General features: G+C 41.6%; 1 protein-coding gene and 1 long non-coding RNA gene across 8 annotated transcripts in view; one reads left to right on the plus strand and one right to left on the minus strand.

Moving 5' to 3' along the window:
* dicer1 (dicer 1, ribonuclease type III) overlaps nucleotides 1-16927 on the minus strand; it is a 134553-nt gene extending 117626 nt beyond the window's left edge. Inside the window, exon 1 of one of the 6 annotated variants that reach the window (XM_041214255.1) lies at nucleotides 16851-16927. The gene's annotated coding sequence lies outside the window, so the exon portion shown is untranslated. Of the gene's footprint in view, nucleotides 1-11591; nucleotides 11641-15662; nucleotides 15756-16214; nucleotides 16312-16850 lie in introns of those variants that run through there. The other 5 variants (XM_041214254.1, XM_041214258.1, XM_041214252.1 and 2 more) reach the window with 5 other exon arrangements.
* Nucleotides 16928-16938: 11 nt separating this feature from the next.
* The window catches only part of LOC121292402, a 38931-nt gene continuing 31999 nt past the window's right edge, over nucleotides 16939-23870 (plus strand). For both annotated transcript variants that reach the window (XR_005946259.1, XR_005946260.1), the window contains exons 1-2: nucleotides 16939-17050; nucleotides 22877-22968. This is a non-coding gene — a long non-coding RNA (uncharacterized LOC121292402). The remainder of the gene's footprint in view (nucleotides 17051-22876; nucleotides 22969-23870) is intronic.

Here is a 23870-nt window from a genome sequence, read left to right on the forward strand (position 1 = left end):
CAACCTTCTGTTGTAGCCACAGTATTTATATGGCTAGTCCAGTTCAGTTTCTGGTCAATGATAACCCTCATCATGTTGATAGTGGGGGATTCAGTGATGGTAATGCCATTGAACATCAAGGGGCGATGGTCTGATTCTCTCTTGTTGGAGATGGTCATTGCCTGACACTTGTGGCACGAATGTTACTTGCCACTTGTCAGCCCAAGCGGGATATTGTCTAGATCTTGCTGTATTTGGACAATATCCAGGGTTGGGATTGTATGAAGCCTCCTCTTAATCTTTTCAATTTTCCACTTCCTTTTGATCGGGACTTGTTAACAGATAGAAAAAACATGTAAATATAACATTACACCACCAGGATGCTTTTAAGTGCTTCACAGACAAAGAATACAAACATATGAATTAGGAGCAGGAGTTGGCCATTCAGCCCATTGAGCTTGCTCTGTCATTTGATAGGATCATGGCTGATATCTAATTGCAGTTTTGACTCTACTTTCCTGCCTACTTCATATAACCTTCGACTCCCTTGTCAATCAAAAATCTATCTAACTCAGCCTTAAAAATATTCAATGAGCCTGTCTCCACTCTGGGGAAGAGAATTCCAGTCTAACAAATCGGAGGAAAAAAATTTTCCACATTCTTTGCCTTAATGAGAGAGCCCTCATTGTTAAACTGTAACCCATTGTTCTAGTCTCTCCCATAAAAGGAAACATCCTCTCTGCATCCACCCTGTTAAGTCTCCTCAGGATCTTATATGTAATAATAAGATCAACCCTCATTTTTCAAAACAGCATGGATACAGGCCTAGTCAGTACAACCTGTCCATCCCAGGAATTAGTCATGTAAATCTTCTCTCTGAACTGCTTTTAATGCAATTATATCCTTAAGGGGACCAAAACTGTACACAATACTCCAGATGTGATATCAGCAACTCTACATTTATATTCCATTCTCCTTGCAAGAAATGACATTCCATTTGCCTTCCTAATCACTTGCTGTACCTGCATATTAACTTTTTGTGATTAATGTACCAGGGCACCCAGACATCACTGCATCTCAAAGTTCTGCAATCTCTCTCTATTTAAATAATGAAATGTTTTTCTATTCTTCCTACAAAGTGGACAAGTTCACATTTTCCCACATTATATTCCATCTGCCAAATTTTCAACTTACTCTTCTACCTATCTTTGTGTCATCAGCAAATTTAGCAACTTTCATCCAAGTCACTGATAGATTGTAAACAGTTGAGGCCCCAGCACTGATCCCCATAACACTCCACTAGTTACAGCTTGTCAACCTGAAAAATACCCATTTCTACCTAATCTCTGCTTTCTGTTAGCTAACCAAACCTCTATCCACACTAATATCTAACCCCACTACACCATGAGCTCTTATTTTGTGTAGTAACTTTTGATGCGACACCCTATCAAATGCCTTATGGAAATCCAAGTACACTATATCCACAGGTTCCTCTTTATCACATTAGAGTTCTTTGAGCAAGTTAACAAGTAATGAATTAATCAAACATGATTTCCTTGCACAAAACCATGTTGGCTCTGCCTGATGGCATTAAGATTTAAGTGCCTTCCTATAACCTCAATAATAGATTCTAGCAATTTCCCTATAAAATGTTAGGCTAACTAGCCTGCAGTTTCTAGCCTTCTTTATACTTTTCTTTCTTGAATAGGTGAGTTAGGTTTACTATTTTCCAATCTGATGGGACCTTTCCAGAACATACAAAATAGGAGAAGTAGGCAGTTCGGATCCTCGAGCCTGCTCCACCATTCAATAGTCATGGCTGATCTGTTTGTGTTCAGTTCCACATTCCCATCTACCCCCATCAATCTAGTAAACTTCCTCTGAGCCGCCCAACATTTTTACATCCTTCCTTAAATAAGGAGACCAAGACTTAACACAGCATTCAAGATGCAGTCTCACCAATGTGTGTAACTGAAGTATAACATGCTTACTTTTACGTTCAATTCCTCATAATAAAGGATAGCATTCCATTAGCCTTCTTGATTGCATGCTGTACCTACATTCTAACTTGCTGACTCATGCATGAGAACACCTTGGTCCCTCTGCACCTCGAAATTCTGCAGTCGTTCTCCATTTAAGTAATACTCTGATTTTTTAATTCTTCCTGTCAAAGTAAACCTCACATTTTCCCACATTATACTCCATCTGCCAGATTTTTGCCCATTCTCAACTTATCTATATCAGTCTGCAAACTCCTTATGTCTTCATCACATCATACTTTCCTACCTATCTTTGTCATCAGCAAATTTAGTTACCATTCCTTTGCTCCCCTCATCTAAGTCAATGATGTAAATTGTAAAAAATTGAGGCCCCAGCACAGACCCTTGCAGAACTCCACTCATCACATCTGCCAAAGAGCCAATTATGTATAGTCCGTTTTCTGCCAGCCAACCAATCTTCTATCCAGACTAATGTGTTACCCCATACACTATAAGCTTTTATTTTCCGCAATAACCTTTGATGTGGCACCTTATCAAATGCTTTCCAGAAATCCAAGTACAGTACATCTACAGGCTCACCTCTATCCAGCACACGTTACTCCTTCAAAGAAATGTAATAAATTAGTTGAATGATTTCCCTTTCATAAAACCATGCTGAGTCTTTTTGATTACCATGAGCTTTTCCAAGTGCCTAGCTGCAACCTCTTTAATGGTTGACTCTAACTGGGCTACAGTTTCATGTTTTCTGCCTCCCTACCTTCTTGAATAGAGGCTTGTCATGAAGAGATTGTCTATAATGTTCTTGAGAATTATTTTTAAATTGGACTTGTAGTAGGGTCTGCATCTGTGTCTTAATTGGATTAGAAGCAGCTAGTCTGGGTGCTTTGATGTATAGTAGTTTGAGATGTTAATTAGATAAACCCAAGGAGTAGAAGGTAAAGGGAAATTTGTACTTTTAAATAAACCATTCAAAAGAATGGGTGAAATCTTGCACCTAGCTAGAAGACACCAAGCAAGGTGCTTATTTTTTTTCAGCTAATAAAATTGGTGGAATGAAAGGGTTTATTGTTAGGAGAGGTAAAATTTAAAAACCTGGTAATATAATGGAAAATTTACATTCAAAGGGGAAGCTGGTTGTAAACAGAAAGAAGCTTGTGTGTATGAGTCAGAGGCATTTCAGATCTAACCAGCCTATAACCTACAACTGTCTGCAAAGGAACCAAATTGCAAGGGACCTCATTTTGAATTCATACAGTCAAATGTGCTTTGTCTGGTGTCTGTTTAAAGTCTATGGGTTATTGTTGCCTTGGTGAAGATTTATCTGGGAGTGATTAATTTGGAGATTTGTTTAAAAGTTATGATGGTAATATGATTGTAGACATATATATGCACTTAATTAGTTAAATTAATAAATGTTTAATTTGGTTTTACATAAAAATCTCAATGCTTTATGGTTATATTCCTGAATACAGAGCTGCATCTCAAACATAACAATTGAAAATATAGGTTATGACAGTTGTTCAAGTTTCCCTCTGGGATTTAAACAACTCGGCCTTTACCAACTGCTATGTCGGAACAGGAGTTAAATTTGCTATATATTTGCTACTTTCCACTCTAATGGAACCTTTCCAGAATCAAGGGAATTTTGGAAAATTAACACCAATGCATTTACTACCTCATTAGCCACCTGTGTTAAGACCCTATGATGAAGTCCATCTGGACCCAGAGACTTGTCAGCCCCCAGCTCCATCAGTTTGTTCAGTAATGCTTCCCTAGTGATTGTAATTTCATCAATTTTTTCTCTCCCCATCACCTCTCAATTTTCAATAATTACTGGAATGTTTTATGTATCCTCTATTGAGGGGACAGAAGCAAAATATTTGTTCATTTCATCCACCATTTCCTTATTATCTACTATTAACTCCCCACTCTCACTCGAGGACCAACACCCACTTTACCTACTCTTTTCCTGTCTAAATACCCGTAGAAACTCATGCTATCCTTTTTTATTTTTCTAGCTAGCTTCCCCTCATACTCAAATTTCTTTCTCCTGATGAACCTTTCAGTCATTCTCTGCCGTTCTGACCAATCATCTGACCTGCCAGTCACCTCTGCACAGTTATATGCTTTCAAGTTTGATGTTTTCCTTAACTTCCTTAGTTAACCACAGAATTTAGGATAATTGCAACCAATGCATCTACTATCCTCAGCAGCCACTTCTACTAAGATCCTAGGATGAAGTCCATCCTGGGGACTTGTCAGCCTTTAGTTCTAATAGTTTTCTCAGCACCCTTTCCTTGGTGTTTGCAATTATGTTAAGTTCATCCCTCCCTTTCACATCTTGATTTACAAGTATTTCTGGGAAGTTATTTGTGTCTTCCACGTTATTTTAAAAATTTGTCATTATTATTTTGGGGACCGTAACAGCCAATTTGGATGTGGATCTGATCAGCACCCTTTTCTCCTGGGATATAAATTATTGTGATGTTTGGAATTTGGCATTCCTGCAGTTGTCCTGGTGACTGCAAGACGAAAAGCTTTGGCAACATGTGCTACCAAGCAGCTGATAACCAAGAGTGGATCCAAACAAAGGCAATTCCACTGTACTGGAAAGAAATGCTGGACGTCTGCAGAGAAGTTAGGATGAGGAGAGCCAGTGTAACACAGTCATTCACAGATTGCTTGATTGTTTCAGACCATTTCAGTGCTGCAACAGGGGCAGAAGCCTGATGAGACAGATTTAAATATTGTTTTTCTGGAAAGATGGGCATGGATTTAGGAAACAAGCAACTCAGACTTTGGAGAGGAAGTGATTAGAGTGGGTCAGTAGTTCGCAAGGTCAGAGGGGTCAAGGTTTTCTTTGAGGATGATGGTGATGATTGCAGATGTTTTGAAAGGGAACGACATGGGGAGGAAACCATTTACAATTTCAGACAGCACGAGACCCAGGTAAGTAAATTGGATGATTCACAATTTAGTAGGAATGAGGGAGCAAGAGGTCAATCTCCAAGAGAAAGTGGCTTGAAGAGAAACTACAGAAAGATGTTGCTTCAGCTTGGTGCAGAAGGAGGGAATGATCGAAGAGGAAGTAGCATGGTCTCCATTTTACTGATGAAGTCCACGAGCTCCTCCTACTTGTTCTTGGAAATGAGTAAAGGGGCAGAAAGGAGACATTTTCACGCCATTATCAAAGTTCAGCCTGAGAACGTGACAGGATTAATGTGACAAGATCAATTCATGACCTCAGAGGCACCCCGAGGTAGCAATGACCACAGTATGATTGAATTTTACATCCAGATTGAAAGGGGCAAGTGTTGGGTCTAAGACTAGTATCTTAAACTTAAATAAGGGCAACTATGTGGGGATGAAAGCTGAACTAGTTGAAGTGAACTGGGAAACTAAGATAGAGGAAAGATCAGTAGAAGAAGCAGTGGCAGACATTTAAGGGGATATTAGTAGATAATAAGGAATTGGCAGAAGAAATGAACAAATAGTTTGCTGTATTCACTGTAGAGGATACAAAAAACATTCCAATAATAGCTGCAAACCAGGAAGTGAACGAAAGAAGGAACTTGGTGAAATTGAAATCACTAGGGAAATGGTACTGAGCAAATTGATGGAACTGCGGGCTGGCTAGTATACGGGTCCTAGGGTCTTAAAAGAGATGGCTAATGAGGTAGTTGATGCGCTGGTGTTAATTTTCCAAAATTCGCTAGATTCTGGAAAGGTTCCATCAAATTGGAAAGTAGCAAATATAACCCAAGCCAAGGGAGGGAGGGGAGCAGAAAACAAGAAACTATAGACCAGTTAGCTTGACATCTGTCACAGGGAAGTTGTTAAGATCGATCATTAAGGAGGTTATAGCTGGGCACTTAGAAGAGCTTAGGACAATAGCGAAGAATCAGCGTGGTTTTGAGAAAGGAAAATCATGTTTAACCAATTTATTGGAGTTTTTTGAAGGAGTAACATGCACAGTGGATAAAGGGGAGCTGTAGACGTACTGCACTTGGATTTCCAGAAGGCATTTGATAAGGTGCCACATCAAAGGTTATTACGGAAAATAAAAACGCATGGTGTAGCGGATAACATATTAGCATGGATAAAAGATTGACTGACTGGCAGAAAGCAGAGAATATGCATAAATGGGTCTTTTTCTGATTGGCAGGATGTGACAAGTGGAGCCCCACAGGGGGTCTGTACTGGGGCCTCAACTTTTTATGATTTACATCAATGACTTAGATGAGAGGAGTGAAGACATGGTAGCTAAATTTGCAGATGACACAAAGATAGGTAGGAAAGTATGTTATGAAGAGGACACGAGGAGACTGCAGATGGATATAGAGAGGTCGAGTGAGTGGGCAAAGATCTGGCAAATGGAGTTTAATGCGGGAAAATGTGAAGTTGTTCACTTTGGCAGGAAGAACAAAAAAGCAGACTATTACTTAAATGAAGAACGGCTGCATAATTCCGAGGTGCAGAGGAATCTAGGTATTCAAGTACATGAGACATGTATGCAGGTACAGCGAGTAATTAAGGCAGCTAATGGAATGCTATCCTTTATTAAGAGAGAGACTCAACATAAAAGGATGTTATGTTTCTGTTATACAGGGCATTAGTGAGACTGCACCTCAAATACAGTGTGCAGTTTTGGTCTCCTTATTTAAGGAAGGATGTAAATGCATTGGAGGCGGTTCAAAGGAGGTTTACTAGATTGATACCTGGAACAAGTGGATTGTCTTATGAGGAAAGTTTGGACAGACTAGGCTTGTTTCCACTGGAGTTTAGAAGAGTGAGGGGTGATTTGACTGAAGTATACATGATCCTGAACAGCCTTGACAAGGTGGACGTCGAAAGGATGTTTCCTCTTGTGGGTGAGTCCAGAACTAGGGGCCACTGTTTTAAAATTAGGGGTCGCTCTTTTGGGACAGAGATGAGGAGAAATATTTTCTGAGGGCTCTGCGGCTTTGGAATTCTCTGCCTTAGGTGATGGAGGTGGGGTCATTGAATATTTTTAAGGCAGAGGTAGATAGATTCTTGATCGGCAAGGAAATCAAAGGTTACTGGGGTTAGATGGGAATGTGGAAATCGAAACACAAGATCATCAGCCATGATCTTATTGCATAGCAGAGCAGGCTTAAGAGGCCAGACAGTCTACGGCTGTTCCTATTTCTATGTTCTAGAATCAGCATCAGAGCCCATTAAAATTCAGGCTTGAGTATGTGAACTGAAATATTGGTTCAAGAATCTTACAATAGGATTTATTCAAAGATCCTTATCCTTTGCAGATATTTTTGTCTGAAAAGAAAATTCTGATGAGGATATCTGAAGAAGGGTCACTTAGCAAGGCAACAGAGATTAAGTGAACAGCTCCCTTTAAATTGTTATTTGCATTTTCAAGTGACATTTTGTTTAGAGTAAACACCTGTGCTGAAAAATGGAACTTTCCACTTTGGCACCCAGGGTTAGCAAGCATACCCTGACTGGGTACCATTCCACAATATGCCCAAACTAAAATCAGCTAAAACCGTGAATCTCTGTACTTATCTATTTTGTTTTTACACCAACCAACCATTTTTATACCCAGAGCCCTCAATGCACTATGATTCAAGAGCCATGGAATTTGTTACCCCACCAGTAGTGTTGTGCTCCTGATCTTCAATTACAAACTGACAGCTGAGCCCATGCAAAACTTGCACCGCATAAGACATTGTAAATAGGTTGGTTTCAAACCTACAGAGCAGGGGGCCAATATTACTATTTACTGAGACACAGAAAACAGAAGCTGTCCCCCCACCACCCCCCATTCTTCCCCTAAATTTTAATAGCAAAAGTAATGAGGAATATTGTTCACTCAAAGAATACCAAATGTAGTGGAACAACTTGGAGCATAGCAACCCTACTGAGGATACTCTAGCATGGAGGATATTTTATGACTGCAGAATCACAAAAGCATGGCAAGGACAGGAAGATACTGATAGTAAAGAAAATATTTTAAAAATTCACCTGATGACTGCAAATTGCTCTGGGTCTCTCTCTCTCATTCTGCTGGTACATTTTCTGCTTCAGCTCCTGCACTCTGTTCTACAGGTGCTTCAAGTTTACAGCTGGTGCCCTTCTCTAAAATTACTTTTATTTTTAAAGATACCTGCTTGGAGAAGTAATTGTTTGGCTATTAAATGTGTGTTAGCAGATGAGGTGGCACATGGGTAAGCACAGCATTCCTTTATCTCTGAGCTAGGTGTGAATCTAGCCAGTGCCCTCAAATTGAAGCCCAATTTCTACTGGCGTGGTATTGTAAGCGGCCCAAGGTGCAGACCGGAATGGCACTAAAATTTGTAGTCTTGCTTAGGTGCACTGTAAACAAGATCCCAAATTATACAATATCTCCATGTTAATTTCTCCAGCTTTGTTACCAGTGGCCTACACATATTCCAAAAAAAATTTAAAACTTTCTTAACAATCAAGTGCTTTACATTTTTTTAATTGGCATGTTCTACAGGTGCTTCAAGTTTACAGCTGGTGCCCTTCTCTAAAATTACTTTTATTTTTAAGGATACCTGCTTGGAGAAGTAATTGTTTGGCTATTAAATGTGTGTTAGCAGATGAGCTGGCACATGGGTAAGCACAGCATTCCTTTATCTCTGAGCTAGGTGTGAATCTAGCCAGTGCCCTCAAATTGAAGCCCAATTTCTACTGGCGTGGTATTGCAAGCGGCCCAAGGTGCAGACCGGAATGGCACTAAAATTTGTAGTCTTGCTTAGGTGCACTGTAAACAAGATCCCAAATTATACAATATCTCCATACTAATTTCTCCAGCTTTGATACCAGTGGCCTACACATATTCCAAAAAAAAAATAAAATTTTCTTAACAATCAAGTGCTTTACATTTTTTTAATTGGCAAATGCACAAGAAAAAAATGACAGCAATATTTCTTGTAACTAGCAATTATTTAAACACTCAAATATACTTAAACTAGAGGGGTCCCTTTGTAAATCAAGCAAGGTGTACCAAAACAAAAATAAAAATACCTGGAAAAACTCAGCAGGTCTGACAGCATCTGCGGAGAGGAACACAGCTAATGTTTCGAGTCTGTATGACTCTTCAACAGACTTGCAGAGTTTTTCCAGGTATTTTTATTTTTGTTTTGGAGTTCCAGCATCCGCAGTTTTTTGCTTTCATCAAGGTGCACCAAAGTCAATTACTTCCAGCTTCAGAGCTATAGCCACCATCCACCTAGGCCACTGTTTCAGCTTTTAGACTAATGAACAGCCAACAGGTAGAACGGAACTGGAAGTTTAAGAAAGCAAAATTGCTTTTTTCTTCATCATTTTAAATTGTTGCCACTCACCATGCATTGAAACATTCATGATCTGCTTTAATAATTCCAATTAGAGAATAAAAGTAGCATAATCAGAGATCAGGTCTCAGCCTTAAATATGACTTGGTTCAGTAAAGAGTCTGAGCTCACAAATCAATCTAAAGCTTGCACAATATGTAGAGAATACTTGTTGTAGAAATCTATGACAGGCTGTAAGAGACTATGGTTGATGACAAATGCTACAGCCATGGAAAAGTTGGTCCATAAGTCATGCAAGAAAGTTCCAGCACCTTGACACGTGTTCATAGCTTATATGCATAAGCAGGCCTTTCAAGGAGCAAATGACCTTTAATATTAGCAAGGTTTTGTTATATGTTTTTCAAGGTATCCTTTTACACAGCTAAAGTACCACTACTTTTCATAGTGCGTCTGAAGAGGATAAAAACAAAAAACCATGAATTGTCAGGAATCTGTCATTTGTCCCAGACCACAAATGCAGCCAACTTACAAACAACAAACTTTCCTCTGCAAGTACATGACGTCACCAGATGATACAGCCCCAGTTTAACTTTCCTACTACTACTGCTTTAAATACTTCATGTTTATTCAATAATGTCTTAAGTTTAGATCTCAGGGAAAGTGGCAACAGTCAACAATCAGGAAATCCTTTTCCAATTGTGCAGGGGCACCTTTGGAGTTTAACCAACTAAAACCACATAGATTTCCATTATCAAATTACAGGAAAGTTCTGTACTGCTTGTTCAGCTGTGACGACCAACCCATTGTTCGCGGATATTTTTGGGAATAATCTTAGCCCCACTGACACCTGTTGATCAAGTTTGTAGGTATTTCAAAAGAGAACAATATTATCAGCAACCTTTCAGGGATTTGATTACAGTCCTGAGACTGAATTCCAATTAATAAAAAGAGTTTTATATCGCATATTATGTTTTTCAGAAACATCTGAAGCATTACATGTACAATGAATCATTTTCAAACTCACTGACTGTTATGCTGATAAATGTGAAAACAGCTTTGCACATGGCAAGAGCTTTCAAAAGCAGAAAGGATGATCTGGCAGTTATAGCTAAAGGATAAATTTTAGCCAGAATGAAAACTTAACTTTTTCTTCCTCTTCAGGATCTTCACTATCTAATCGAACTATGGGAAGAAACCTTAGTTTTACATTACATCCAAAGAGCAACTCCAACAATGCAACACTCCCTCAGCACTGTGGAGGAATGTACAATATGTACTTAATTCCTGGAATGGGACCAAGTTGCTATTTCAGTAAATGAAGATGATGGAAAACCAACCGATTTACAATACTCTCATCTTTCTCTCTTGCATGCATGACATGGGACAGAAGATAATAAATTAAACAATACAAGTTCTACATAAACTTGTATTGATACCATTATCTAGTGAGGATCTTGTTATCCCTGTTCCTCTTCAACCTTCCAAATATATTTTAACTGCTCATACTGATCCAATTACAGTGACCAAGGACTTAGTCCCACAAGCAAGATGTTAATAAGTGGAATGTAAATAATTTATTCAACTAGCAGGTACACAGCTCTTCAGATTGCACTTTCTGAAACTTTAAAAAAGTCCAGGAGAACTGATTTATCAGTGGACACATTAAGCATAGCTGGGTCAAAAATGCTATAGTACAACACCACACATCACTTGTGCTTATAATCTTGGGGTGAAGGTGGAGAAGAATACATGAGATCCCACAAGGAAATGTGTTTTGGGGAACTGAGAAGGGAACAGTAGTGATGGAGGAGTTTACAGAGAAATGGGAAAATCCATGAGGGATTTAAAAAACAATGTTGAAAATTTTAAATATGAAATGGAATAATCCAAAAAAGGCCAACAGGATTTGGTGTGGGTTAGGTTAACAGTAGCAGTTTCAGATCAATTTAGGGGGTGGAGGATTATAGGTCATCAATAGATTATCAGAATAGTCAAATGCAGAGGCAACAATGGAAGAATGAGGATTTCATTCACAAGTGACCAGAAGCAGGGCACCGATGGAAATTGTTAGAGGTAGGAGCAGGTAGTTTTTGGGGTGGAGAGGGTATGGGATTGCAAGTTCAACTCAGGGTCAATATTGATCTGATTAAGAGTGAGCAGATAAAATTAATAAATGAGAAATAAATTTGTACAAATATATGAAAAAGAAAATTAAACTAGGAGGGGGGAAATGAGCAAACATAGTAAAAAAACAAACAAGTATAAGAAACAAAAGGTCTTGAAGTTGGCAACACTTCACACTGGCATACTTTACCAAAATCCCATGACATCTCCATAGCAATACCAGCAGACTACGCAGATCAACTACCCAGATTAAGTTTGGAGTGAAAAATCGAGAAAGATAAAGACGACTGGAAACGTGCCCTTATTCAAAAAGGGAAGGAGACAAAAAAAAAAACAGGTAAATATAGGCCAGTTAGCTTAACATCCGTCACCGGGAAAATGTAAGAGTATTATAAAGGATGTAATAACAGAGCATTTAGAAATACACCGTATAATCAAGCAGAGTCAGCATGGCTTCATGAAGGGGAAATCATGCTTGACAAATTTATTAGAATTCTTTGAGGTGGTAACAAGCAGGATAGATAAAGGGGAACCAGTAGATGTAATATATTTGGATTTCGACAAGGTACCGCACATAAGGCTACTTAAGATAAAAGCCCATGGTGTTGGGAGTAGTATGCTAGTGTGGATAGAGGATTGAGATACAGGGGGCATTTTCAGGATGGCAGCCTGTAACTAGTGGAGTGCCACAGGGATCAGTGTTGGAGCCAGTTATTTACAATATGTATTAAAGACTTGGATGAGGGAAGTGAATGTACTATTGCCAAGTTTGCAGATGACACAAAAATAAGTGGGAAGGCAAATGGTGAGGGTGACACAGAGTCTACAGAGGGATACAGACAAGTTAATCGAGTGGGCAAAATCTTGACAGATGGAATATAATGTGGGAAAATATGAGGTTACACACTTGGCAGGAAGAATTAAGGAGCTGAATATTACTTAAATGGAGAAAGACTGAAGAAAGCTGCAGCATAGATGGATTTGGGGTCCTGGTGCATGAGTCCCAAAAAGCTAGCATACAAGTTCAGCAGGTAATAGGGAAAACAAATGGAATGTTGGCTGTTATTTCAAAGGGAATGGAGTATAAAGACGGGGAAGTCTTGCTAAAACTATACAAGGCACTAGTCAGATCATACCTAGAATACTGAACAATTTTGGTCCCCTTATCTATGGAAAGATGTACTGGCATTGGAGGCAGTCCAGAGAAGGTTCACCGGGGATGGAGAAATTTTCTTCTGAGGAGAGGTTAAGTAGGTTGGGCTTGTACTCATGGAGTTTAGAACAATGACAGGCAACCTTAATTAAACATATAAGATTCTTAGAGGGCCTGACAGAGTAAATGCTGAGAGGTTGTTTCCCTTGTGGAAGAGTCTAGGACCAGGGGCATAATCTCCAAGCGAGAGGTCGCCCACTTAAGACAGAGGAGGAGGAATTTCTTCTCTCAGAGGGTTGTTAATCTGTGGAATTCTTTACCGCAGAGGGCTGTCAAGGCTGGGTCGTTAAGTATATTCAAGGCTGAGATAAACAGATTTTTAATCAATAAGGGAATCAAGTGTTATGGGGAAAAGGCCAGAGTGGAGTTGAGGATCAGCAGATCAGCCATGATCTCACTGAATGGCAGAGCAGACTCGATGGGTTGAATTTCTGCTCCTACGTCTTATGGTCTTAAGGCCTCGTACAAAATAAGTTTTATTCTGGTTCTGAATTCAGTACGCCTAGTTTTAAGCACTCATTTGATTTAATACATTGGCTCCTTCTGCACTTCTCACTAGAGATTTTTTTACATCACTAACACAATATAAAACAGACAATGCTGAGAATCACTTAACTATGATCAAATATTAAATGCTTGATGTTAAAGATTTTGAGGCAGGAAGTGAACTGAATCAGCACTGCTGACATTGTCCATGTGTTCTTACAGCTGACTGCACAGGTATTTAGTTCCTCACAATCATTGTGAAGGAAAGTGTGACAAGACCTACAGATATAGTTAATGATGTAATGGAAGGTACAGACAACAACTTGCATTTATATAAGACCTCTAACATAGCAAAGTGGCACTTCACAGATGAGTTATCAGACAAAGAAGTGACACTGAACCACAAAAGGAGATATTAGGACAGGTAACCAAAATCTTGGTTGCAAAGAGGCTGGTTTTAACTGGTGCCTCCTAAGAGGAAAGAGGGGCAGAGATTCAGACCAGACCAACTTGGTCCCTGATCTTCCTGTTAATGCCTTTTATCTTGTACCCCTTCAATACAAAAATATTGTATTTGAGGCACTCTAAAACTGCTACAATATTTTTAACTTGGCTTCCTACACACCACAGGATTGCTCATTAAGGTTCTGTTTTGTCCTGATAACTGTGAAGCTCTATCTGCAAGAGCTCCTTTTATACTTCGCCCTTACCTTTTCAGCTCTGCTGGACCTGCTGAAATCTTACAGTTGGGGTTCCAGTGAATTAGAAGCAATTAAGTTAGTTTAGATTTTACATAAATATTTACAGAGGGGAAAATCAGTTTTGTTTTTCAAAAAGTGCAGCTCAGTGGTAGCGTTCTTACCTTGGAGTCAGAGAGCATGGGTTTAAGTTCCGCTCTGGAGACTTAACAATCTAAGATGGCAATTTGAAGAACAATGGGAGTGCTGCATTGTTGAAAATGCCGTCTGAGATGAGACGTTAAACTGAGACGCTGTCTGCCCTCTCAAGTGGTTGTAAAAGATCCCATGACACTATTCTAAGATCAGCCAGGGGAGTTCCCCAATGTTCTGCTCAATATTCATCCCTCTATTAAAACAGCTTAGTTAGTCATTTAACTCATTCCTGCTTGTGGGACTTTGCTGCTGCATTTCCCTATAACAGTAGTGCTTCCTGACTAAAATTCTTTGGAATGTTCTAAACGGCATACATAAATGCAAATTCTTTAACCTTTGCTACCGGTGTACCAGTTCTATACAACAAATAGAACAAGATTTTGCCACTGGAAACTGTAGTTAAATGATTTTCACTGCCCAAGTTTTAAAAATGCCACCATTAATAAAAGTTCAAATACATGTTGGCCTGATAAAGTTCATCAGTAAAACTGACCAATTTCAAGACAATCAAGAGCAGGAAAACTGAACAAAGAACTGCTCTCTCCGTCACTAATACAGTGCATTACAATTTCATCAAAAGTTTACAAGTAGGCTTCACTGTAAACCAACAGACCAGGGAAACATTTTTGGGAACGGTTGTTAATTTCAGTGCACATCAACCAGAGCCAATAGTAGAGTTCTTAAAATGGGCAACAAATCAACCAACAAATAATTTCATCTCCATGCTCCAAAATAACACAAGAAACTAAGTATCGTGGATGCTGGAAATCGGAAATAAAAACAGAAAATGCTGTTGGCCTGGTAGCATCCATGGGGAAAGAAAACGTTTCAGGTCGATGACCTTTCATGGATGGCGCTAACTTTCTCCACAGATGCCACCAGGCCTGCTGAGTATTTGCAGCATTTTGTTTTTACCAAGTTACTTAACATCCCTCGACTGAACTGAATTCACCAATGTAAGATTGCCGAATTATAAAGTTTAGAAATACAGAGCGAAAAAATGTTAGACTGAAGCTAAGTTATCAAAAAGTGCCTAATGCAAGATTTATTTTTAAAAATACTTGTTTCCTTTGTGATAGGGCAAAAAAAAGGAAGTTAAATACTGACCAGGGCTTCTGACAACTCTACTGTACACAAATGCCCATCAGACATGGGTAGGAATGGTTTGACAATAATTGTCAAATAGACAGTCATCACCTAAACTCATCTATCTATAGATCAGCTTACAGGCCATAATAGTCCAATAGGTGAAATGGAATGGGAAGAGTTCTGGTCTCTTGTACATTACAATTTCCTTCATTCCACATCAGTGGCTATGCCTCCAACTGTCTAGCACCACCACATACTCTGAAATTTTCCTCCAAAGCACTCTGCTCGTCTCTGTGCTATAATAAACTCCTCAAAACCTACCTCTTTGACCAAACTTTTGGTCGCCTGTCCTGATACTTCACATGGCTCTGCTCAAACTGTTAGATAATGCTTCTGTGAAGGACCTTGGGACGTTTTACTGCCCTAAAGGTTCTGTATGAACACAAGTCATTTTTGCTGAGAAGATGCTAGCCAAGCAGAAGCCAAACCCCCGGTAAAGTGGGGGTGAGGTTGGAAAATTGGATAAGAACCAACGAGAATATATAAAACGAAAACGGGTGTTACCAGATAGGGTTATCACCTGAAATCCCACCAAGTGAAGAATATCAAAGAGCTGGCTGAGGATCACCAGCAGCTGTAGATCAGACAGACTTCCTGGGTGAATTTCTTTAAACTTAAAAAAAAAACCCCCGAGTCAGCAGCTGCTGCTGCCCAGCCCCGTCCCCGAGCCCCCAGTCCGGCCTCCTCCTCTTCATACAGGGGTGGGGGGGGGGGGGGAGAGAGAGAGAGACTACACATGTCCTACACGTTTACGAAGCGGCGATCCCCACCCTTTACCTCCGCCCATCCCGACACACCAGCTCATACCCGCTAACGACGCCTCAATCCCAGGTGGAGAGGAGATCGGGGAAGAAGACTCGGTCCCTGCTGCGGTAAACCCCCCCCCTCCCCCACCCCACCCCACACCACACCCCCTTCCATTCCCTTCCCTTCCCTCAGAAGCCCGAGCACTAGGCCTCACAGCGCGACCTTGGCCTTGGCCGCCTACTCTCACCCCGAGGCAGAGGCCCAGACAGACCCCCACACACACACACACACACACACACACACAGAGATAAAGAATATGAACTACCACTCGACAAGACAGTTAACAGAACGGGCCACGACCACAAACTCCCCGTCAGGCCTCGGAGCTCCATAAATGCAGCTTCACTCGGTCGGGTGAAGACCCGGCCTGAGAAACCCGGGGGGGGGGGGGGGGGGGGAGAAAGAGAGGTGGAGGGGTTGGGTTGGGGGGGGGGGGGGGGGAAGAGAGAGAGAAAAAACAATTTTTCAAAACAAACCCTCACTCGAAATTTGTAGACCAAAAAAAAAAATGCAAATAAAAGAGGAATGATCTAAAACTGATTATTTTTTTAAAAAAAAAATAATTCAAACATGAGGGAAGAGAGCGCGTCCGTTAAGGGGCTGTAGCCCCGCGAGCGGAGAGGAGGTGGAGAGAGAGAGAGAGAGAGAGAGAGACACCGTTTTGGGGGGGGTGGGGGGGGGGGTGTAGCGCGCGAAGCTGGCCGAATATTCCAGTAAAGTGAAGCCGTTGGCGGCGCTCGCGCGGACACGCGGCGGTTGGTGGAGAGAGGCGCAGCCCTGCGATGGATTAAATTAGCACCGGTTATTTTTTTTTTAATTATATAGATCGTCATATAATTTTTTTTTTATATTTAAAAAAAAATTAGTAGAAGTGAAACGCCTTGAAGGAAGTGGAGCTTACCCCCGGCTGTAACGAAGCATTGAGTGTGTTTGTTGTTGTGAGAAGGGGGGGGGGGGGGGGGGGAAGGAGGGGGAGGGGGAGGGGGGGTAGAGTTCGGAAGGAGGAGGAGGATGATGGCGGCGACTTCCAGTTCCCCCCGCTGTTGCTGCTGCTGCTGCTGCTGTTTACCCGGTGACTATCTTCCCCCCCGCCGCTTTCAGGTAACTTGTTATTTTTTATCCTCCCCGTCTCTCGATCTCGTGTTTCGCGGCTTTCCCTCCCCCCACCTTCTCTTTTTTAAAAATTTCCTTTTCCCTTCGCTCGCTCTCCTTTTCACCAGGCTGCGCGCGCATTCGTCTCTCTCTCCCCCTCTCTCTCCCCCCCCCCCCCCCCCCCCCCAACCACCGAAACTTTATTTTTCTTGGAGGTGGTGGTGGTGGTGGTGGGGGGAGGGGAAGGTTCCAGCTCAATGAAACGGGATTTTCTATTGGCCCAGGAGGGTAAGGGGCGGGGCTCGCGTCCAGTGGCGTCTCGCCTTACGGCCGAGAGCCCGGAGAGCGCCTCTCAGCTCCCCTCAAGTGTCATGAGGAGCCCGGCGGATAGACCGTATTCACAAGCTGCCATCTTGGATGTCACCTCTCAGCCATTTCTTTTCAAATGATCTCTCCCTATAAAAACCCTTATAGCACCTTTGCTTTGAGCTCGGTTGGTCACTCCGTTGCCTCTGCGTCGGAAGGATCCGGGTCCAAGTCCCGCTTCAGCACAAAAATCCAGGCTGAGACTCCAGTGCAGTACTGAGGGAGTGCTGCACTGCCGTAATTCAGATGACATCCCTCAGGATGGATCTTTGACATTATTTTGAAGAAGGGCAGGAGTGATGCCCCCAGTGTCATGGCCAATATGTAAATACATTCAACACCGCACAAAAAAACATGGCCATTGTCACATTGCTGTTTCCAGAGCTTGCTGTGTGCAAATTGGGTGCTGTATTTCCTACAATACAACAGAGACTATGATTCAAAATTACCGATGAAAGGTCAAATTACACATATATACCTGATCACTAAGTCTACTTACTCCCCTCCACCTCTGTAAGATTGATTGATTCTGTGCTTATCTCAACTCATTTGCTACTGAACTTCTCATCCTTGTCTTTGTTACCTCTGCATTGAATTTAACTATTCCAGTGCTCTCCTGGCCGACCTACAACCTCCCACACTACATAAACACGAGTTCATCCCCTTATCTTAACTCACAACAACTCATTCACCCATCACCCCCTATGCTCACTGACCCACATTGACTCCCAGTCCAGCAACACTGGACTGTTATCCTTGTTTTGAAATCCCTCCATGGCTTTTCCCCTCCCCATTTCTGTGGTTCCAATTCTGGCCTCTTGCATATGCCCCTTCTTTTAATCACTGTATCATTGATGATTGTACCTTCAGTTGCATATGCCCTAAATTCTAGAAAAACCTCCTTAAGCCTCTCTCTACCTTTCTGTCCTCTTTTAAGGCACTTCTTAAAACATAATTCTTTGTCCAAGCTTTTAGTCATCTGTCCCATTATTTCCTATGTGGCTCGGTGTGAAGTTTTGTTTGATAGCACTCTTGTGAAGTGCCTTGGGATGTTAAAGATGCTGTATAAATGCAAGTTGTTGTTTGTTGTCATCATTACAGATTCAACATTGAGTTCAATAATTTCAGATCATAACTACCACTTCCATCAGTCTATAAAACTCTGCTTCGGCCTCAACTGAGTACTGCACTTTATAAAAATTATGAAGGCTTTAGACAGGAAGCAGAAAAGATTTACAAGCATGGTTCCAGAAATGAGGAACTTCAGTTACATGGACAGGTTGTTCTCTCTAGAAAAGAGAATGTTGAGAGGAGATTTGATAGAGGTGTTGAAAATTATGGGGGATCTAGACACAATCTAGATAGGGAAACTATTCCTATTGGTGGCAGAACTAGACTAGACCGATTTAAAGTGAATGGCAAAAGAATGGAAGGCAACAAGAGGAAAAACATTTTTATGGAGTGAGTGGTTAAGATCTGGAATGCACTGCCTGAGATTGTGGTGGAGGCGGATTCAATCATGGGTTTAAAAAGGGAATTGGATAATTACCTCAGAATTTGCAGGGCTATGGGGAAAAAGCAGGAAAGTGGGACTAGCTGAGTTGCTTTTGCAGAGAGCCGGCACAGACATGACAGGCCAAATGGCTGCCTTCTGTACTCTAACCATTCTATGATTCTATTAATTTGTAAAATAGCCATTTGTAATGATTCTTCTGATACAATTTACAGTCTATGTCCAAATGCAACAAGACCTGGACAATACCCAGGCATGGGCTGGCAAGTGGCAAGTAACATTCGTGCCACACAAATTTCAGGCAATGACCATCTCCAACAAGAGAGAACCCAACTATTGCCCCTTGATGTTCAATGGCATTATCATCACTGAATCCCCCACTATCAACATCCAGAGGGTTACCATTGACCAGAAACTGAGCTGAACTAGCCATATAAATACTGTGGCTACAAGAGCAGGTCAGAGGCTTGGAATCGTGCGACAAGTAAATCACCTCCTGGCTCCCCATAGCCTGTCCACCATCTACAAGGCACAAGTCAGGAGTGTGATGGAATACTCTCCACGTACCTGGATGAGTGCAGCTCCCACAACACTCAAGAAGCTTGACACTATCCAGGACAAAGCAGCCCACTTGATTGGCGCCACATCCACAAACATTCACTCCCTCCATCATCGACGCACAGTAGCAGCAGTGTGTACCATCTACAAGATGTACTGCAGGAATTCACCAAGGCTGCTTCGACAGCACCTTCCAAACCCACACCCACTACCAGCTCGAAGGACAAGGGCAGCAAATGGGAACACCACCACCTGGAAGTTCCCCTCCAAGTCACTCACCATCCTAACTTGGAAATATATCGCTGTTCCTTCATTGTCATTGGGTCAAAATTCTGGAACTCCCTTCCTAACAGCGCTGTGGGTGTACCTACGCCACATGGACTGCAGCAGTTCAAGAAGACAGCTCACCACCACCTTCTAAAGGGCAACTAGGGATGGGCAATAAATGCTGGCCCAGCCAGTAAGCCCACATCCTGTGAATGAACAAAAAAAACCCATCTAGATCCTACTTGTGACATTAGCACCCTCTTGTGCCTGATATCATAATTTCTTTTTTGTTATTTAATTACACCTGCCTTTCACCTTATTACAGACTTTCTCTTTTGTTCTTTCACACACAGCAGAAGAACAAAATACTGCAGATGCTGAAAATCTGAAATAAAAACAGAAAATACTGGAAATACTCAGTAGGTTTGGCAGCATTTGTGGAGACAGAAACAGAGATAATGGGCTGAACCTTCCGGTTGTTGTGTACGGGGACAGGCTCGACATGACAATGTGTAAAATGATTCACGGTGACATTGCGCATGCATCCCAATGTCATCATGATATTTAGTTCGGTGGACGTGCGCTGGAATCGGCTGCACGCCCGCCAAAGTGTTAAGGGCCTATTGAGGCCATTAAGAAATTAATTAAAGTATTTAAGAACGCTGCCGGTCCAACCTTAAGGTTGGTGGGCAGGCGTAAAGCCCAAGCGGCCTTCGTGTTTTTCAGGAAAGCTCATCCACGGGCGGGTTGAAGTTTCCTGAAGCTTTTATTAAACAAATGAATACATTTTCCCACCTTTACGAACATGTCCCAACTCATGTGATACAGCCACGGGGGCACATGTTTGAATAAATTTTTAAATCGATTATTTAATTTTTTTTCATATCCATTCGATCTCCCTGAGGCAGCTCTGCGCCTCAGGGAGCTTACTGCGCTCTTCCGTGCGCATGCATGAAAGAGCACAGGCCCCTACTTTCCCTCCTACCCCTGCCCGCACAGGAAGTGCTGAGCCAGCCACACATTACACTGGGTGGGCCTTAATTGGCCCACCCGCGTAAAATAGCGGTGCACAGCCAATCGTGAGCGGCGATTGGCTCCATGCCCGCTCCCGCCCAGCCTGACCGCCATGGGAAAAATCCAGGCCAATGATTCTGTGACCCTTCATCAGAACTGGGAAAAATTAGAAATGCAGTAAGCGTCAAGGATGTGAAAGATGGGGAGGACAAAGAGGACGGTCTGTGATAGGGTGGAGGATAGGAGAGATTAAATGACAAAAGGTTTCACGGTGCAAGGCCAAAGTGTGTTTGTTCCTCCCCTTCCCCCTATCCTTGCCTCCATATTTGCACAGTCTCAAGATAAGGGATCGATCATTTTGAAGAAAAAAACATATATTCCATCAGAGTGTAGTGAATGTTTGAAAATGTCCATCCTGACGATTGTGGATGCTCCATTGTTGAGGCTGAGATAAGCACATTTTTGATCTCTCAGGGAAGCAAGAGACATGGGGAGTAGGTAGGAAAGTGGAGTTAAGGTATAAGATCAGCTATGATCATATTGAATGGCGGAGCAGGCTTGAGGGGACAAATGATCTATTCCTGCTCCTATTTCTTATGTTATTATGTTCTTTTGTTCTTATGTCAACAACTTGAAGCAGTTCACTTTGGGGGTGGGAAACAGAAATCAGAAGTTTTTCTGGGACCCAAATTTGCCTCCTCAGGGGGAAATAGCCAATGACCTGGGATTTTCATGGAGGCATCCCCTTAATTGGCATGGAGACAGGTTCCCTGTGCTTTTAGTAGTATGCAGACCAGAACTGCCATGGTACTCCAAATGTAGCCTGACAAATGCTCTATATAAATTTATCATCTCCCTGCTGTTTAGATCAAATACAATATGAAATAAATAAACCAGACAGTCATATTACTTCCCCCTCTCCGCTCCCCACACACTTCTCTGATCAAGTTGCCGTTCATGCGTTGATGAACCAGACCTGTTGTTACCCATCAGCATTGCCATTTGTTATCTTTCAGGTGTTGCTCCAACAATCTGCATTCATCTGACACCTTTAAAATTTAAAAAAAATCCCCAAAGTGCTTCACAGAGGTGTATTCAGATAAAAACAAATGCCAAGCCAAAGAAGGAGACCTTTGGAGGGATAACCAAGGTTTGGTTAAAGAGGTAAGTTTTCGGGACCTTAATAGAGGAAAGGGAGGTTTGCTCCTACAAGACTATGTTCCATCATCACAGCCTCACATTTTGTATTTACAAAACTTACCTATAAAAAAAAATGCATACATTTATATAGCACTTTTTACAACCTCAGGAGATCCCAGCTAATGATGCACTTTTGAATTGTGGTCACTGTTGTAGTGTAGGAAATGCAGCAGCCAATTTGCACACAGCAAGCTCTCATAAACAGCATTGATAATATAAAGCAATGTTTGAGGTGCTGGATGAGGGTATAGTGTTGACCAAGACACTGGGAGAATTTTTCTCTACCAGGAAATTGTGCTTTGAATAGACTCAGCCTGCATTATATAAGGTGGAGTCTCGATATTACACCATGAATGAATTCTCCACTGGGGTGTATGGCATTCCTTCTGTCATTAGCCTGAGGATAAATAGCTACTCAAATTAAGTGACCTGGGGCTGGATTTTCAAGGAATCGGGAAGGCTCTGTAGACCTTTAAAAATGGTGGACGGGACCCAGGTGTGGAAGTCCCAACCTCATTTTCAACAGATCCAATTTTTGCCAGCAGGGGGAGTGGTGTGAGTCACACAACAGAGACACCCAAACTCAGCAGGGCAATTGAACTGAGTGCTGAGTTCAAATAGATCAGATTTTGACCGTTGCATGGGCCTTAACTTGCAATGTGGGAGCCATGAGTTTAAAGAGTATATGTAAAGATTCTTTAAAGATGGGTAAGTTCTCTTTAAGTGTCATTGTTGGATCCTGCTTTGTTGGGGCTAAAGGATCAGGGTTGCACACTTGTTTCGGCGTAACCAAGTTGGTACCAAAACAGAGAAGATCAGTAGACCGTTCTTAGAAGAAACATATCCTGTTTATTTACAAAAGGAACTCAGCAGCTACTTGTGTGCTTCCAACTCAAAACTCTGTCTTTACTCTTCAGACTCAAGACTACTGACTACTGAGGCAGCCCGTGGTGCTCTGCTATTGGGTGTCAAGATCATGTGATCTTACATTACAACATTTGTCTTAAAGGTATATTACACAACAGATTAATACATCCCTCCCCCCCCCCCCTTACTCAGAAATGCATTTTACAATTTTTCTCAAAATATCAAATTATTCACACAGCTAAATAATTTACAAAGTCAGGCTTTCTGGGCTTTCCTTACGTGCGTAGAATGTCTCAGCTCTACAGCTTCTGATGTTTGATCTGGAACCTTCCTCACTATAGCCATTTGAGCATCTGGTTCTTCCGTAGGTATCTGCAAATCTGTTTCATCAACTCTTTGAGGTACAGTCGGCCCTTCAGACACATCTGTACTCAATTCAGTCCTTTCAACAGGACACATTGATTCAGTCACGAACACTGGTGGAATCATTTCTGGGTATTTTGTTTCTCCTCTTCTTATACGATCCACCTGCCTCCGTATGACTCAATCTTTCACTTTCACGTGCTAGGAAAAAGGTCCCGTTACTGCACTTATTTCACCAAACAACCATGTTGGTCCCCCTCTAAAATTTGTCACAAATACTTTTTCTCCTACATTAAACGTCCTGTCACAACTGTGACAGTCATGTCCAATTTTCTGACTTCCCTTACTCCTTTCCGCCTTCCTCCCCAAGTTTGGCATAATTAGGCGCAATCTCAATCAGAGATGGCACTTCATCAACAATACTGCAGGTGTGACACCTGTTGTCAAATGAGGGGTGGTGCTATAATGGAAAAGAAAATGTGCTAATTTAGTCACTATAGAATCTCCAGACAATTTCTTCATACAGATTTGAATGCCTGAGCTGCTCTCTCAGCCAATCCATTTGAAGAAGGGTAGTATGGTGAAGTTTTCACATGAGTAATACCGTTGAGGCTGATAAATTGGTGAAGTTCAGCACTGGTGAATACTGTTCCATTGTCTGATACGACCACTTCAGGTAGT

This window comes from Carcharodon carcharias, chromosome 20 (genome assembly GCF_017639515.1).
Source record: "Carcharodon carcharias isolate sCarCar2 chromosome 20, sCarCar2.pri, whole genome shotgun sequence".
Lineage (NCBI taxonomy): Eukaryota > Metazoa > Chordata > Chondrichthyes > Lamniformes > Lamnidae > Carcharodon > Carcharodon carcharias.